The following is a 5376-nucleotide window of genomic DNA, read 5'->3' on the forward strand; positions in this document are numbered from 1 at the left end:
AGACAGACCAGCAAGTTCAAGGTATATCCCTTATTGTGGCGTTAACTTTAGTGTCAGTGTTGTCCCTGCCTTTCTCACATGTCTTTAACCACTTATTTCCCTGCTCCACCATCCACCAGGATACCCATCCACTTCTACCCCCTCCCTTCACATCTATCTCCCTTTGGCCAGCTCTCCATCTAATAACTTATATATGAGGCTTCCATGGCTTCTGTGATTCCAAACGCACCAGCTGTTGATAGTTCCTTATGTTGGGATCAATGTCTCTGCAGTTTAGCATAACCCTTAATACTAAGCCAGGGAGCTTAGTATTCCGTATTTTTAAATTTTTTTTTTTTAAAATTAAGGTATTACCTAGTCTGTAAGACTAGGTTACTTAAAAGAAACCCTCTTATAAAGTCCAGAATCTGTGAAGGGAGAAGAAAGAAGGATGAATGAAAATGGTAAGCACAAGAATGAAGGAGGAAGAATGCTGTTACACGTAGGGGTTGCAAACAACACTGTGAATCAAAATGTAGACAGATTGTTGAATGAAAAACTGATTTTCTTAGTAAACTGCCACCCAAATTATAATTCAAAAGCTTGGGGGTTTGTTTTGTTTGTTTGTTTGTGTTACGGGCTCTGGTGGTCTAGTGGCAAGAAGCAGTGTTGCAATCTTGAAGGCACATGGTTGAAGGCCACCAGCTGCTCAGTGGGAGAAAGATGGGCAATCTCCTCCAATGCAGTTGTCTGCCTCTGAAAACCCACTGGAAGGTCAGCTATGGATCAGTTCCAACTCAATAGTACACAACAATAATAGCAAGGGAGAAGATTTGCGCTGTTGTTCAATATTTTCCACACTCTTTTTTTTGGAATGGGAATAATTATGGATCTCTTCCAGTTAGTTGGCCAGGTAGTTGTCCTCCAGATTTCTTGGCACAACCTAGTGATCATGTTCACAGCAGCGTCTGTTTGTTGAATTATTATTATTAATAATATATTAATATTACATCAATTCCTGGGGTCATTTTTTTTTTTGCCAAGTCCTTCAAAGCAGTCTGCACTTACTCTTCCATCACCATGGTTTCTTGATCATATGTTGTTTCTAGAAATTCTTCTGTGTCAGCCAATTCTTTTTGGTCAGTGACTTCGTATACTCCTTCCATCTTCCTTTAATGCTTCCTGAATCATTCAATAGTCTGCCCATATCATCCTTAAGTATCACAACTCACAGCTTGAATTTGTTCATTAGTTCCTGCAGCCAAGCAAGGTCAGCCCTTTACATTTTCGGACTTCTAGCTCTTTGCACATTTCATTATAATACTCTGCTTTGTATTCCTGAGATGCCCTTTAAGTCTTCTTTCCATCTCCTTAACTTATTGATTTCTTCCCTTTGCTTTGGATTCTTGGCACAAGCAAAATCCTATTGAAGATTACCCCAAAACAACTAGAACAGTATATCAACAGAGAACTACCAGAAATACAAGCTGGGTTTAGAAGAGGTCATGCCACTAGAGACATTATGGCCAATGTCAGATGGCTTGGCAGAAAGTGAAGAGTACCAGAGGTATGTATGCAAAGGTATTAGACTGTGTGAATCATAACAAATTGTGGCTAACTTTCAGGAGAATGGGAATTCCAGAACACTTGATTGTGCTCGTGCAAAACCTATCCTTGGACCAGGAAGCAGTCTGAACAGGGTTCAAATCAGGAAAGGAGTGCATCAGGGATGGATTATGTCTCCATACCTTTTCAGTCTATATGGGGAACAGATAATTTGAGAGGCAGAACTTTATGAGGAGGAATGTGGCATCAGAATTGGAGGAAGACACATCAATATGTTATGCATATGACACAACCTTGCTTGCTGAAACTGATGAGGACCTGAAGCACTTGTTGCAGAGAGTCAAGGACTAGTGTCTTCAATATGGATTGAAGCTCAACATCAAGAAGACAGAGATTCCCACCACTGGGCCAATTGGCAGCACCGTAATAGATGGAGAGGAGATTGAAGTTAATAATTACCTCTTACTTGGCTCCACAACACTCTTGGCACCAGCAGTCAGGGAATAAAAAGATGAATTGCACTGGGAAAATCTGCTCTCAGGGACCTCTCCAGAGTACTAAGAAGCAACAATGTCTGTCTAGAGACTAAGGTGGGTCTGATCCAGGCCACAGTCTTCACAAATACTTGTTAAGCTTCAGAGAGCTGGAGAATGACTAAGGATGACAGAAGAAGAATCAATGCCCTTGAATTGTGGTCCTGGAGAAAAGTTTTGAACATACCATGGACCACCAAGAAAATAAATAGGTCTATCTTGGAGAGGGTAAAACCAAGTTTCTCCTTGGAGGCAAGGATTTTGAAGCTCTGTCTCACACACTTTGGGCACATGGTCAGGAAGGATGAGTCCTTGGAGAAAGACATAATTCTCAGAAGGGTGGAGACAGAGCAGGAAAGGAAAACCTCAGATGAGATGGATTTATACAATAATTGGGGCAAAGGGGGTTGGTGTGTCGGAATCAGAGACACTGGCTCAGGACAGGGCAGACTTCATGGGAGAAAAAAGGCCAACCTTCTCTTGTGTCATTTATAGCCTCTGAAAACCCAGTGGAGGGCCAGATATGAGTTGGTTCAAACTCCACAGCAATGACAGAGAGAGATTCCCAAACTATTAGAGAAGATATGCTTGTTAAAGCCATCCACTTCTGATATTTCTGTTATGGCAGCACAAGGAGCCTTTAAAAAAAAAAAAGGAAAAATACACCAACGAGTGACTAAAAAACCAACCAAACCACCAAAAATAAACCATATTCATGGCCCAATTGAGTCATATCTGATTGCCAGCATATTTTGAGAGTCTGTAAATAATTCAGCGGGTGGGGAGACTTTATTTTTCCCTCTCAAGGAGCAGCTGGTAGATATGAATTTCCTGCCTCTCAATTGGCAGTGCAACTCATAATCCAGTCGGCCACCAGAGTTCCCTAAGAGTGACAAACAGAAGGAAAAAATGGCTGATATTTGGTGAGCCCATAAGTCCCTGAGGACTCAGAGGATATACAGAAATGGTTGAAATGGCTCGAAGGGAAAGCTGACAAGCTAGGAAGTCAACAGAGTGCGTCTCACAATTTTCTAAGCAGCCAGTGTTCATAGTCACTATTACTAACACTTTTCTTAAACATTTGGTGCTAAAGATAGACACCTAGTTAACTTTGGGATATAACCCAAGACCACACTTGAATGATATTTTAAATTTAAATTTATATGCAGTATCTTAGGGACCTCTATTGGCTGAGTGGTAAGGAGCTGTGCTGTCAACCAGAGGGCAAGTGCTTCAAATCCAGCAGACCAGCTGCTCGGTGGGAGAAAGATGGGCAATCTCCTTCTATACGGTTGACAGTCTCTGAAAACCTGCTGGAGAGTCAGACACGAATTGGTTCTGTCTCAATGCGACATAAAAGCAACGACAACAAGGTGAATCTTATAATAATCAGTTATACACACAACTGCTGATTTGCCAGTATCCACGGTGTTTGATCCTGAGCACTAAGTATCAAGTTTATGAATGTCTGAAAGAGTCGAAGGGGAACAGAAGGAGTACTATTCTGAGATCTGTAAAGGTCAGACATGCCCTTCTCTTGTCTTCAAGCATCATTCTCCTCCAGTTCTTCTTGCATCCTCAGATCCCCCAGATTAGGAGAAGTGTTATGTAGGAAGAAGGAATAATTAAAATTGCTCACAATCTGTTCAGCATTTTTATGTTTGCCACAAAGTTTACACTATGTTTTAAAATATGAATACTATCATGTATTATAAAACTCTAATTATCTAAGAAAGGAAATTCTTATTTGTTGAACATTGTTATTGTTGTTGATTGCCTCTGAGTCAAGCATGACTCACAGAGACCCTATGAACAAAAGGCCTGAAGCCTTTCTATAACTACCAACATTTATCAAAGTTCATAGAGTTTTTAGAGGCATGTTGTTTAGGAAGTAGATATATATTATTATTGTTTTATAATATTAGATCTGTCAATATCCCTTTTATAAATAAGTAAGTTGAAATTCAGGAGAATCAAGAAACTTATCTAAGGTCATCATTGCTGTTATCAGATGGGTCCTGGTTGAAAACAGAAAATACCAGAAAAATATATATTTAGGTTTTATTGACTATGAAAAGGCATTTGACTGTGTGGATCATAACAAATTATGTCTAACATTGAGAAGAATGGGGATCCCAGAACATTTAATTGTGCCCATGTGAAGCTTATATTTAGATCAAGATGCTATAGTGCAAACAGAGCAAGAGAACACTACATGGTTTAAAATCAAGAAAGATAAGTGACAGGGTTGTATCTTTTCTCTATGTCTATTCAATTTGTATACTGATCAAATAATTTTAGAGCTTGGATTTTTATGAAGGCAGCTGTGGTGGCCTAGTGGCAAGACGCTGCACTGCAATCCTGAAGACTTGCGTTTGAGGATTTTATGAAGAGAGATGTGGCATCAGGATCAGAGAAAGACTCATCAACAACCTGCATTATGCAGATGACACAACCTTGCTTGCTGAAAACAAGGAGGACCTGAGGCACTTACTCTAGAAGCTCAAAGACTACAGCCTTCAATAGGGATTACATCTTAACATCAGGAAAATCAAAACCCTTACCACTGGGTCAACAGACAGTATTAAGATAGACAAAACATTGAAGTTGTCATCCGTTTCATCTTAATTGGATCCACAATCAATACCCTTGTTAGCAGACACTAAAAAATCAAAAGACGTGCTGCATTGGGAAAATCTGCTGTCAATGACTTCTTCAAAGTGTTAAGGAACAATGAAGTCAGTTTAAAGACTAAAGTGCACCTGAGTCAATCCATGGTCTTTTCAGTTACATGTTATGCATCTGAAAGTTGGACAATGACTAAGGATGGCTGAAGAATAATCAATACCTTTGATCAAGGGCACTAGAAATCTTATCTCGAACTGAAAGCTACCTATGCATATTAAGTGAAAAGAAGCAAGGTTTCAATTCAGAAATTAAATGAAATTCCATGTAAAGGCTATTTTTACAGTGAGAGGTGGTTATAGCATACTTGTGGTATTTTATTATAGGGTTAAACACATCTTTATCCTGTTATTTATCATTCTTGGTTATTTAAAATGAAAACGGTCATGATTAACACTCTGTAAATTATGGTTGGGAAATTAAAGATTTAGGAAATTATAACAGTGTATTTTATAGCAATAAAGTTACTGTGCAAGAAGAGCAGTACTTTTCAAAATAAATGAGGTCACATTTTAAGCCCAGAGACTGAGAACCAAAGGTAAATAGGAGTAAGAGTTTCCATCTTAGATATAGGCTACGTAATGGATATGAGATAAAGTGTCTGTACACCCCA

The sequence above is a fragment of the Elephantulus edwardii genome, unplaced genomic scaffold (genome assembly GCF_000299155.1).
Source record: "Elephantulus edwardii isolate Elephantulus edwardi_28Jun2011 unplaced genomic scaffold, EleEdw1.0 scaffold00026, whole genome shotgun sequence".
In the NCBI taxonomy this organism is placed as follows: domain Eukaryota; kingdom Metazoa; phylum Chordata; class Mammalia; order Macroscelidea; family Macroscelididae; genus Elephantulus; species Elephantulus edwardii.